The sequence below is a fragment of the Spinacia oleracea genome, chromosome 2 (assembly GCF_020520425.1).
Source record: "Spinacia oleracea cultivar Varoflay chromosome 2, BTI_SOV_V1, whole genome shotgun sequence".
Classification (NCBI taxonomy): domain Eukaryota; kingdom Viridiplantae; phylum Streptophyta; class Magnoliopsida; order Caryophyllales; family Amaranthaceae; genus Spinacia; species Spinacia oleracea.
The window spans coordinates 55,664,009-55,678,001 of record NC_079488.1 but is presented as its reverse complement, the minus strand read 5'-3'; the positions used below and the strand labels follow the sequence as shown (position 1 = coordinate 55,678,001).

General features: G+C 40.5%; 2 non-coding genes across 2 annotated transcripts; both read left to right on the top strand.

Annotated features, from left to right (window-relative positions):
* Positions 1–5,636: 5,636 nt before the first annotated feature.
* Positions 5,637–5,743, top strand: LOC130468239 (small nucleolar RNA R71). Its single transcript, XR_008928657.1, has one exon. It is a non-coding gene; the product is annotated as a small nucleolar RNA R71 (small nucleolar RNA).
* Positions 5,744–13,361: 7,618 nt separating this feature from the next.
* Positions 13,362–13,468, top strand: LOC130468238 (small nucleolar RNA R71). The gene has a single exon (XR_008928656.1). It is a non-coding gene; the product is annotated as a small nucleolar RNA R71 (small nucleolar RNA).
* Positions 13,469–13,993: the final 525 nt, after the last annotated feature.

Genomic DNA, 13,993 nt, shown 5'->3' with positions numbered 1-13,993 from the left:
TGTGCAAGCGTTATTTCATTTCTTATTTCTAAAATAACGTTAATAGGGGTAAAAACACGGTCAAATTAGGGCCCTAATTGATCCATTTCTAAAATATTGGGGCCCTAATTGTTTCCCAAAATAGGAAACAAAAAGGAAACAAAAAGTTTTCATGTTTCACATATTCAATGTATGTTGTATACGGAGTATATAATATGAAACAATCACAATATTTTCCACTTGAAAGTATGAGAACATTCATAAAGAATTCAACAAACTCCAAGTTAGCATCTATTCCGGGTGGTTAAGGTTATAATTAGAAAGCATTTTCAGGTAAAAAGAAAATAGGGAAATTCTATATGGTGACATCGAGATTTGCCGTTTTTAGTGAATTGGGGAAGCAGAGTGAGTGAGTGAGTGGGTGAGTGTGTGGGCTTTGCACTGACTGATTTTAATACCCCTACTAATATCTTTACCCCTATTTAGTCTTACCCCTATTACTTACCCATACTGAAACCCAATAAGGGTACTGATTAGTAGGGGTAAGTTTAGTAGGGGTTGACTGTATTTTTTTTTAACTGTTAATCATGCAATTTTACCCTCATTTATGTTACAAGAAGAAAATAGAATTATAGCAGGGTAACTCACATGTGCAAGCGTTATTTGATTTCTTATTTCTTTGGCGGCATAGATTGTTATTTTCTTCAACCACACCTTTGTCCACAGAAGTAGCCATATCTGGATCCTTATTGTCCTCTCCAACAAATTTCTTTGGTGCAGGCATTTCTTTAGAGGCAGCTTCGTCAATTTTAGAGTCCAGGTTGCCTGTGTTGGCATTGCCCGTCATTGGTACTACAATGGGATTGCCTGTGTTGGCATTGCCCGTCATTGGTAGTGGACCAGTACCAAAACCAATTCTCTGAGAATTCAGACCATTCGCTCGAGACTTATGCTTTTTCCCCCGCAAGTGATCATTCAACCCAATTCAACGAACCCGGACGTTCCTCGAAAAACGAGACCATATTGACTGTTTTTTGAACTGTATACTTACATTAATTAATTTTTAGATGCGAAAAACAAACACATCAAATATCCTTACCCCTATTAATCTTACTCCTAATACGCTTACCCCTACTGAAACCCCTACTAATATTCTTACCCCTATTAGTCTTACCCCTATTACTTACCCCTACTGAAACCCAATAAGGGTACTCATTAGTAGGGGTATGTTTAGTAGGGGTTGACTGTGTTTTTTTTTAGCTGTTAATCATGCAATTTCTCTCAGCTTCATCTGATCAATCTACTGCCGCCAATGATATCATCAAAAACATTAACATTAAACCCTCATTTATGTTACAAGAAGAAAATAGAATTATAGCAGGGTAACTCACATGTGCAAGCGTTATTTCATTTCTTATTTCTTTGGCGGCATAGATTAAAATGTCATCTTCTCTACACAATATGAACCAGGGCAATTTACAGCGATTATACGCAGATGATCGGGTAAGTGATGTTGTTTTTGTTGTTATTAGCAATGCAATTTTAAGATACTTTTCCAAATTTAAGTAAATGATTTTGAGTTGTTTGAGTGAAATTGGCGGTGTATATCGCTCTAATTGCGTCGGAATTAGGTTCAGAAGTTTTTTTTTTGGAATAGATTAGCGTATTATTGAATTTCTTTTATTTGGAAAAAATTAGGGTATTAGTGAATTTCTTTAATTTGGAAATTTTTTCGGAGTCAAAGTCACGTGGTTGGTGGCTTTCTAGCTTCTGTTAATTTTCGTTGCTCTATTTTAGTCACAAAATCAAACTGGTTGTTAGTGATTATTGAAAGGATTTCATGTTCTAGAGTGGGAATGAGAAAATTCAGAACCTAGAGTGGGAAGAAACGGAAAACAAGTCTGGAAAAGAAGGGTCGTCCCTACTGATAACACCTTGAACTTCCTATTCTGGAATACAACGCTTGTACAACCCTTCAGCAGTCTCACGAAACAAATAAGGGTCGTCCCAAAAGTAAAACCGGACATCATGTAGGAATTTCTTCTTCTGTTGATATGAAAGATCGGCCGGAAGAATTCTCCCCACAATGTAGTTAGCAAAATCTGCGAACCATGGTGACTGACTGGCAAGTGCAAGTAAATGATCATCCGGAAATGAATCATCAATCGGTGTAGATCCCTTACCATCGTCATACCTCAATCTAGACAAGTGGTCTGCAACCACATTCTCAGCCCATTTCTTGTCGCGGATCTCTAGATCGAACTCCTGTAGCAGTAGTATCCATCGAATAAGCCTAGGTTTGGCTTCCTTCTTAGAGAGCAGATACTTGAGGGCCGCATGGTCAGTATAGACTATCACCTTGGATCCAATCAGATAGGTGCGGAATTTATCCAAGGCATAGACTATAGCTAGAAGCTCCTTCTCAGTAGTAGCATAATTAACTTGAGCTTCATCTAAGGTCTTACTTGCATAATAGATGGCATGTAAAACCTTCTCCTTTCTCTGACCCAGAACTCCCCCTACTGCATAATCACTTGCATCACACATTATCTCAAACGGAAGATCCCATTCGGGAGAACGAATGATGGGAGCCGAAATCAGTGCCTGTTTAATCCTGTCAAAGGCTTCAAGACAAGCATCAGTAAACACAAACGGGGCATCCTTGAGGAGGAGCTGGGTAAGTGGTTTAACAATTTTAGAAAAATCCTTGATAAAGCGGCGATAAAACCCCGCATGACCAAGAAAACTTCTAACACCCTTCACATTAACTGGAGGGGGTAATTGTTCAATCACTTGGACCTTAGCTCGATCCACCTGAATGCCCTTATCAGATATCAAATGTCCCAAAACCACCCCTTCAGTAACCATGAAATGACACTTTCCCAGTTCAAGACTAAATTGCACTCTTCACATCTCTTCAAAACTTTAGTCAGATTTAGCAAGCAAGAATCAAAAGAAGTACCATAGACGCTAAAATCATCCACAAACACTTCCATGATAGACTCAATAAAATCAGAAAAGATACTCATCATGCAACGTCGGAAAGTAGCAGGTGCATTACACAGACCAAACGGCATCCTACGATATGCAAAGGTACCATAGGGACAGGTGAAGGTGGTCTTTTCCTGGTCGTCTGGATGTATGGGAATTTGAAAGAAACCAGAATAACCATCCAGATAACAGAAAAACTTGTGACAGGCTAGCCTTTCTAACATTTGATCAATGAAGGGAAGGGGAAAATGGTCCTTTTTAGTAGCAACATTAAGACGCCTATAATCAATGCACATGCGCCAACCTGTGACTACCCTAGTTGGTATCAACTCATTTTTTTATTTCTCACCACAGTTGTCCCCCCTTTCTTAGGCACTACCTGAACGGGACTCACCCACTTAGAATCAGACACAGCATACACAATACCCGCATCAAGCAATTTCATAACTTCAGCTTTTACAACATCTTGCATGACAGGGTTCAAACGACGCTGGGGTTGGATGCATGGTTTATGATTCTCATCTAGATGTATCCTATGCATACAAAAGTCAGGGCTAATACCCTTTAAATCATCAATACTGTACCCAATGGCCTTTTTGTGCCTTTTCAACACAATAAGAAGTTGGGATAACTGGTCTGCATCAAGTGCAGTACTGACGATCACAGGGCAAAGTTGTTCATTATCTAAAAACGCATACTTAAGGTTAGCAGGATGATGCTTAAGTTCGGGTTTCTTTACCTCTTTAACAGAACAAACCGGCCGAACTAACCTCTTCAATTTGGTGCTCTCCGGCTCAGATTCTCCACCATTAAGAGCCAACTCCAGAGCATCCACTTCAGCACTCCAAAAACTGCTATCACCTGCAGAAGACTCACAACAAAGCACTGCCTCCAAAGGGTCTCTTTCGAGAACTTGGGAGACGTTATCACGTGTAATAAAATCAACTACATCTATGCGATAGCATTGTTCCTCCTCTAGCATGGGACTTTTTAAGGCACTATTCAGATTAAAAGTCACCTTATCATCCCCAACAGACAATGTCAATTTCCCACTTTTAACATCAATTACCGCCCCCGCCGTGTGAAGGAAGGGTCTACCTAAGATTATGGGAATTTGAGAATCCTCCTGCATGTCTAATACTACAAAGTCTACAGGTATATAGAATTTACCTACTCTAACAGGGACGTCCTCTAAACCACCTAAGGGGTATTTGACAGAACGGTCGGCCATTTGTAGAGTGATGTTGGTAACCTTAAGCTCACCCATATTCAGTTTAGTACAGACAGACAAAGGCATGACAGACACACTAGCACCTAGATCACATAAAGCTTTATCAATAAACACGGTGCCAATGTTACATGGGATGGAAAAACTCCCGGGGTCCTTAAGTTTAGGTGGAGATTTGTTTTGCAAATAAGCACTACATTCCTCAGTGAAAGCTACAGTCTCTACCTCACAAAAAGCAGGTTTCCTGGTCAAAATATCTTTCATGAATTTAGCATAAGCAGGAACCTGTAAAATTAATTCAGTAAAAGGAACCGTTACCTGCAAATTTTTGACCACTTCCAAGAATCTGCCAAACTGTTTGTCTAGCTTATTCTTGAGTTGTCAGTTTGGGAAGGGGAGTGCAATAGGTGGGACTTGAATATCCGCCCCCTTCTTAACCTCAGTTGTAGCCTCATTCTCATTGACTACCTTTTCAGGTTCCTTTTCATCCATAACTATCTTCGGGATTTCCTCACTGACCAGATCACTAGCAGACACCCCGGAATCAACCTCAACCGGCATAGAAGGACCATCATAATCCCTACCACTCCTCAATGTAATTGCATTAGCAGTCTCCCTATTTTCGGGTTGTGAAGGAAGTTGGCCCGGTGGCCTCCCTGCAATAGTAGTAGCCATCTGTGCCAACTGTGTATCAATGATCTTGTTGTGAGCAGTAAGAGCATCGATTTTTGCATCCTTTTCACTTAGAGATTTTTGCATTTGTAGCATCATGTTTCTCATCTCTACTAGCATAGGGTCAGGCTGTGTGGTTTGAGGTGGTGGTGGTGGAGGTGATGTGTGTTGTCTAGGGAACCCAGGTGGTCCACTAGACTGTTGGTTGTAGTTGTTCCGTGGTTGGTAGGGTTGGTATGGTTGTTGTGGTGGATGTTGGACTTGGTGAGGGTTCTGGATATTGTTGCTCCTGTAAGATAGTAGAGGGTTATTTTTGTAGCCCTCATTGTAATAGTTGGAGAATGGGTTATTTTGTTTGTAGGATTGAAATGCGTGACATTGTTAACCAGAGCTCCTACATTCCGGTGCATAATGACCAGACATTCCACAACTTTCACAAACAGTAGCAGGTTGGGCACTCATAGCAGCTACACTAGCAGGTTGGGCAGATTGAGTATTGGCTGCTTGCATATTATCAAACTTATAGTGTAACGCAGTCAATTGAGCAGTTAATTGTTCAATAGAATTTAAATCATGCTTACCACCCCTGTTAGATAGACCTCTAGGATTTCCATACTGGGCATTGTGAATGGCTATCTCCTCAATCACCTCCATAGCTCTAGGCACCTCAAGTTGCATGAACCTCCCACTTGCAGCTGAATCCAACAAACATCTAGACTCATTGCCCAGACCATTATAAAACTGCTGAATCAAGAACCAATCTTCCAAACCATGGTGCGGGCACTCTCTTTGCAAATCCTTGAATCTCTCCCAGACCTCGAACAAACTCTCATCCGCTTGTTGTGAGATACCTAATATCTGACCCCTCAGACGAGCCGTTTTCTCAGGTGGAAAATATTTAACATAAAAAGCAAGAGCCAAGGATTCCCAATTATTGATTTTTAAAGCCGCCCGATTCAACCCATTAATCCACAGTTTAGCTTTCCCACTCAAAGAGAACGGGAAAAGTATCTCCATAGTCTGCTCCGCAGTCAATCCCTTTTTCTTAATGGTGGAACAATATTGGATAAAGGACTGAATGTGAAGATTCGGATCTTCACCTGGTTCCCCACCGTACTGGCGTCTCTCGATCATGTTAATCAATGCAGGCTCAATCTTGAAGGTCTCAGCTGCAATAGAAGGCATGATCGCCTTTGGTAGCATGGACAGACTTGGCTTAGAATAGTCTGTAAGACGTGGGGTAGGTGGCGGTATCAGATTTTCGTCACCCATCTCTATCTCTGAAACTGAATCTGTATCTGAAGGAAAAAAGATCGCCAATATTATGATCAGAATCAGAGTAATTCCCACACTGTGCAATGAAAGTTCTTCGTCTACGAAAGGTTCTTTCGGGCTCAGGATCGAATGGAGTAAGATTACTAGTACCTACGGTCCTGGGCATAGACAAAGACTACAAAACAATGTGAGATCCGGTCTCAAGGAACGTGAGTTCCTTGAGTAGTAACAAACAATAATCTAGGATGTGCAATCAACAACAGAAAATAAAACCGTCTCCCCGGCAACGGCGCCAAATTTTGACAGGCTAAAGTCGTATTACCTAATCAAAAATAACATAAGGTCCACTAGCTAGGTAGCAAGGGAAGTCAGGATCGAATCCACAGGGAAACAGGCGTTCTTTCTACTATCAATTAATTAATCTAGACTATTGTGAACAAGGTTGGTTGATGGTTTGTATACTAAGACTACGAACGAATATTAAACAAGAATGAACCAATATATTAAGGAATCTAGGGTATAGGTTTGCCAACAAATAATAATCCAAGACATTGAACAATCACGATAATCAACAAAGTAATTAATTAGATTAGCATGCTCTCTCAAGTCGATACTAATCATAGACTTAGAATTAACGGGCTCTCGCTACGTATTAACTCTAATTCTACCTATTGACACAAGCCTAAACATCAAATTGCATCTCTCGAATCTTAATTTGATATTGCCTAACTACCACAATTAAACCTGCGCAAATCTAATTGTATAGTGAAATAAACCAATCAATAGGAATCAATTACAATGCCAACATTCATCATCATTCAATCATCCCTTCATATTATTCATGGATCCCCAACCCTAGAAATTAAACTACTCAAGCATGTTGACAATAAACAAAGCAATAATAACAATTGAAAGCATTATTAAAGCAAAACAATGAATTGAAATGAGAATGACACCTACTGATAACACCTTTTGTGATGTCACACCTCACCTCCTTTTTTAAAAAAATTATAAAATGACTTTGCTTTATAATTTTCTCACACTACTTCTCTCATACCGCGTCATAGTTATTCAAGCTTTGACCCAAGTTTTCGACCCTGCGTTCAATTAGGTTTGTTTTTTTAATATCAGTTTTTTTAATGTCTTTATAAAGTAAGAGTACATAAAATCTTACACGTGATGGCCGGTAGTACTATAGACTAATTGGGTTTTTGACCCATTTAATTAAATAGGTCGGGTTAGGATTGGGAGGTCGGGTTACTATAGACCAATTGGGTCAAGCTTAAATTAACCCAATCCGACCGGATTGCCAGCTGGATAAGGGACTAGTTTCAGTGGGAGACACTGAGTTGGCATGAAAAATCAGGGAGACTCCACGGAGAATATTCATCATCATCAATTATTCAAATTCTATCCACCAAAAAAAAAATGTCTTCTATCCGTAGCTGCCTAACTGGGCATCCACCGACCACCCATAAAGTTGCAAATATGGGTTGAAGTCTGAATAAGAAGATATAGTGAGGAAAATATTCCACCAACTAAGAGTATAATTTCCGTCTATAAAGCTAGAAAAGCCTTAGAAGTTAGAAATGTGTGACCAAAAAAGTATGCATCACAAAACAGTATGCATCACAAAAATCTTTGAAGAAACGAATATAACAATCGATTTTGGAAACACGTTAAGGAAATTCCTAATCGAATTACATAGGACAACACTATAATTCAAAGTAATACAGGATCATATAGCTTTGACATAATCATCCATTAAATGACCCAACTTAATTTCAGCGTAACTACCTTGAAAAAGTCTAAAACCTGTCTTCAAAGGCGTAGTATTAGTAGGTGAACATAATAGCAAGTATTAATCACCTCTTAGATTGCCAAGAGGTGATTAATAGATGCGATGGTCCTTGCGGATGTTAACGCAATGTGATTTCTGCCCAGTGCTCTGAATGTCAAAGTGAAGAAATTCAACCTCACCGGGCGTCGAACAGCAAGCTCAGAACTGGTACGGACAAGGGGAATCCGACTGTTTAATTAAAACAAAGCATTGCGATGGTCCTTGCGGATGTTAACGCAATGTGATTTCTGCCCAGTGCTATGATTGTGTTAGGGGTTGACTATGTTTTTTTTTTAACTGTTAATCATGCAATTTCACCCTCATTTATGTTACAAGAAGAAAATAGAATTATAGCAGGGTAACTCACATGTGCAAGCGTTATTTCATTTCTTATTTCTTTGGCGGCATAGATTGTTATTTTCTTCAACCACACCTTTGTCCACAGAAGCAGCCATATCTGGATCCTTATTGTCCTCTCCAACAAATTTCTTTGGTGCAGGCATTTCTTTAGAGGCAGCTTCGTCAATTTTAGAGTCCAGGTTGCCTGTGTTGGCATTGCCTGTCATTGGTACTACAATGGGCTTGCCTGTGTTGGCATTTCCCGTCATTGGTAGTTGACCAGTACCAAAACCAATTCTCTGAGAATTCAGACCATTCGCTCGAGACTTGTGCTTTTTCCCCCGCAAGTGATCATTCAACCCAATTCAACGAACCCGGACGTTCCTCGAAAAACGAGACCATATTGACTGTTTTTTGAACTGTATACTTACATTAATTAATTTTTAGATGCGAAAAACAAACACATCAAATATCCTTACCCCTATTAATCTTACTCCTAATACGCTTACCCCTACTGAAACCCCTACTAATATTCTTACCCCTATTAGTCTTACCCCTATTACTTACCCCTACTGAAACCCAATAAGGGTACTCATTAGTAGGGGTAAGTTTAGTAGGGGTTGACTGTGTTTTTTTTTAGCTGTTAATCATGCAATTTCTCTCAGCTTCATCTGATCAATCTACTGCCGCCAATGATATCATCAAAAACATTAACATTAAACCCTCATTTATGTTACAAGAAGAAAATAGAATTATAGCAGGGTAACTCACATGTGCAAGCGTTATTTCATTTCTTATTTCTTTGGCGGCATAGATTAAAATGTCATCTTCTCTACACAATATGAACCAGGGCAATTTACAGCGATTATACGCAGATGATCGGGTAAGTGATGTTGTTTTTGTTGTTATTAGCAATGCAATTTTAAGATACTTTTCCAAATTTAAGTAAATGATTTTGAGTTGTTTGAGTGAAATTGGCGGTGTATATCGCTCTAATTGCGTCGGAATTAGGTTCAGAAGTTTTTTTTTTGGAATAGATTAGCGTATTATTGAATTTCTTTTATTTGGAAAAAATTAGCGTATTAGTGAATTTCTTTAATTTGGAAATTTTTTCGGAGTCAAAGTCACGTGGTTGGTGGCTTTCTAGCTTCTGTTAATTTTCGTTGCTCTATTTTAGTCACAAAATCAAACTGGTTGTTAGTGATTATTGAAAGGATTTCATGTTCTAGAGTGGGAATGAGAAAATTCAGAACCTAGAGTGGGAAGAAACGGAAAACAAGTCTGGAAAAGAAGGGTCGTCCCTACTGATAACACCTTGAACTTCCTATTCTGGAATACAACGCTTGTACAACCCTTCAGCAGTCTCACGAAACAAATAAGGGTCGTCCCAAAAGTAAAACCGGACATCATGTAGGAATTTCTTCTTCTGTTGATATGAAAGATCGGCCGGAAGAATTCTCCCCACAATGTAGTTAGCAAAATCTGCGAACCATGGTGACTGACTGGCAAGTGCAAGTAAATGATCATCCGGAAATGAATCATCAATCGGTGTAGATCCCTTACCATCGTCATACCTCAATCTAGACAAGTGGTCTGCAACCACATTCTCAGCCCCTTTCTTGTCGCGGATCTCTAGATCGAACTCCTGTAGCAGTAGTATCCATCGAATAAGCCTAGGTTTGGCTTCCTTCTTAGAGAGCAGATACTTGAGGGCCGCATGGTCAGTATAGACTATCACCTTGGATCCAATCAGATAGGTGCGGAATTTATCCAAGGCATAGACTATAGCTAGAAGCTCCTTCTCAGTAGTAGCATAATTAACTTGAGCTTCATCTAAGGTCTTACTTGCATAATAGATGGCATGTAAAACCTTCTCCTTTCTCTGACCCAGAACTCCCCCTACTGCATAATCACTTGCATCACACATTATCTCAAACGGAAGATCCCATTCGGGAGAACGAATGATGGGAGCCGAAATCAGTGCCTGTTTAATCCTGTCAAAGGCTTCAAGACAAGCATCAGTAAACACAAACGGGGCATCCTTGAGGAGGAGCTGGGTAAGTGGTTTAACAATTTTAGAAAAATCCTTGATAAAGCGGCGATAAAACCCCGCATGACCAAGAAAACTTCTAACACCCTTCACATTAACTGGAGGGGGTAATTGTTCAATCACTTGGACCTTAGCTCGATCCACCTGAATGCCCTTATCAGATATCAAATGTCCCAAAACCACCCCTTCAGTAACCATGAAATGACACTTTCCCAGTTCAAGACTAAATTGCACTCTTCACATCTCTTCAAAACTTTAGTCAGATTTAGCAAGCAAGAATCAAAAGAAGTACCATAGACGCTAAAATCATCCACAAACACTTCCATGATAGACTCAATAAAATCAGAAAAGAAACTCATCATGCAACGTCGGAAAGTAGCAGGTGCATTACACAGACCAAACGGCATCCTACGATATGCAAAGGTACCATAGGGACAGGTGAAGGTGGTCTTTTCCTGGTCGTCTGGATGTATGGGAATTTGAAAGAAACCAGAATAACCATCCAGATAACAGAAAAACTTGTGACAGGCTAGCCTTTCTAACATTTGATCAATGAAGGGAAGGGGAAAATGGTCCTTTTTAGTAGCAACATTAAGACGCCTATAATCAATGCACATGCGCCAACCTGTGACTACCCTAGTTGGTATCAACTCATTTTTTTATTTCTCACCACAGTTGTCCCCCCTTTCTTAGGCACTACCTGAACGGGACTCACCCACTTAGAATCAGACACAGCATACACAATACCCGCATCAAGCAATTTCATAACTTCAGCTTTTACAACATCTTGCATGACAGGGTTCAAACGACGCTGGGGTTGGATGCATGGTTTATGATTCTCATCTAGATGTATCCTATCCATACAAAAGTCAGGGCTAATACCCTTTAAATCATCAATACTGTACCCAATGGCCTTTTTGTGCCTTTTCAACACAATAAGAAGTTGGGATAACTGGTCTGCATCAAGTGCAGTACTGACGATCACAGGGCAAAGTTGTTCATTATCTAAAAACGCATACTTAAGGTTAGCAGGATGATGCTTAAGTTCGGGTTTCTTTACCTCTTTAACAGAACAAACCGGCCGAACTAACCTCTTCAATTTGGTGCTCTCCGGCTCAGATTCTCCACCATTAAGAGCCAACTCCAGAGCATCCACTTCAGCACTCCAAAAACTGCTATCACCTGCAGAAGACTCACAACAAAGCACTGCCTCCAAAGGGTCTCTTTCGAGAACTTGGGAGACGTTATCACGTGTAATGAAATCAACTACATCTATGCGATAGCATTGTTCCTCCTCTAGCATGGGACTTTTTAAGGCACTATTCAGATTAAAAGTCACCTTATCATCCCCAACAGACAATGTCAATTTCCCACTTTTAACATCAATTACCGCCCCCGCCGTGTGAAGGAAGGGTCTACCTAAGATTATGGGAATTTGAGAATCCTCCTGCATGTCTAATACTACAAAGTCTACAGGTATATAGAATTTACCTACTCTAACAGGGACGTCCTCTAAACCACCTAAGGGGTATTTGACAGAACGGTCGGCCATTTGTAGAGTGATGTTGGTAACCTTAAGCTCACCCATATTCAGTTTAGTACAGACAGACAAAGGCATGACAGACACACTAGCACCTAGATCACATAAAGCTTTATCAATAAACACGGTGCCAATGTTACATGGGATGGAAAAACTCCCGGGGTCCTTAAGTTTAGGTGGAGATTTGTTTTGCAAATAAGCACTACATTCCTCAGTGAAAGCTACAGTCTCTACCTCACAAAAAGCAGGTTTCCTGGTCAAAATATCTTTCATGAATTTAGCATAAGCAGGAACCTGTAAAATTAATTCAGTAAAAGGAACCGTTACCTGCAAATTTTTGACCACTTCCAAGAATCTGCCAAACTGTTTGTCTAGCTTATTCTTGAGTTGTCGGTTTGGGAAGGGGAGTGCAATAGGTGGGACTTGAATATCCGCCCCCTTCTTAACCTCAGTTGTAGCCTCATTCTCATTGACTACCTTTTCAGGTTCCTTTTCATCCATAACTATCTTCGGGATTTCCTCACTGACCAGATCACTAGCAGACACCCCAGAATCAACCTCAACCGGCATAGAAGGACCATCATAATCCCTACCACTCCTCAATGTAATTGCATTAGCAGTCTCCCTATTTTCGGGTTGTGAAGGAAGTTGGCCCGGTGGCCTCCCTGCAATAGTAGTAGCCATCTGTGCCAACTGTGTATCAATGATCTTGTTGTGAGCAGTAAGAGCATCGATTTTTGCATCCTTTTCACTTAGAGATTTTTGCATTTGTAGCATCATGTTTCTCATCTCTACTAGCATAGGGTCAGGCTGTGTGGTTTGAGGTGGTGGTGGTGGAGGTGATGTGTGTTGTCTAGGGAACCTAGGTGGTCCACTAGACTGTTGGTTGTAGTTGTTCCGTGGTTGGTAGGGTTGGTATGGTTGTTGTGGTGGATGTTGGACTTGGTGAGGGTTCTGGATATTGTTGCTCCTGTAAGATAGTAGAGGGTTATTTTTGTAGCCCTCATTGTAATAGTTGGAGAATGGGTTATTTTGTTTGTAGGATTGAAATGCGTGACATTGTTCAACAGAGCTCCTACATTCCGGTGCATAATGACCAGACATTCCACAACTTTCACAAACAGTAGCAGGTTGGGCACTCATAGCAGCTACACTAGCAGGTTGGGCAGATTGAGTATTGGCTGCTTGCATATTATCAAACTTATAGTGTAACGCAGTCAATTGAGCAGTTAATTGTTCAATAGAATTTAAATCATGCTTACCACCCCTGTTAGATAGACCTCTAGGATTTCCATACTGGGCATTGTGAATGGCTATCTCCTCAATCACCTCCATAGCTCTAGGCACCTCAAGTTGCATGAACCTCCCACTTGCAGCTGAATCCAACAAACATCTAGACTCATTGCCCAGACCATTATAAAACTGCTGAATCAAGAACCAATCTTCCAAACCATGGTGCGGGCACTCTCTTTGCAAATCCTTGAATCTCTCCCAGACCTCGAACAAACTCTCATCCGCTTGTTGTGAGATACCTAATATCTGACCCCTCAGACGAGCCGTTTTCTCAGGTGGAAAATATTTAACATAAAAAGCAAGAGCCAAGGATTCCCAATTATTAATTTTTAAAGCCGTCCGATTCAACCCATTAATCCACAGTTTAGCTTTCCCACTCAAAGAGAACGGGAAAAGTATCTCCATAGTCTGCTCCGCAGTCAATCCCTTTTTCTTAATGGTGGAACAATATTGGATAAAGGACTGAATGTGAAGATTCGGATCTTCACCTGGTTCCCCACCGTACTGGCGTCTCTCGATCATGTTAATCAATGCAGGCTCAATCTTGAAGGTCTCAGCTGCAATAGAAGGCATGATCGCCTTTGGTAGCACGGACAGACTTGGCTTAGAATAGTCTGTAAGACGTGGGGTAGGTGGCGGTATCAGATTTTCGTCACCCATCTCTATCTCTGAAACTGAATCTGTATCTGAAGGAAAAAAGATCGCCAATATTATGATCAGAATCAGAGTAATTCCCACACTGTGCAATGAAAGTTCTTCGTCTACGAAAGGTTCTTTCGGGCTCAG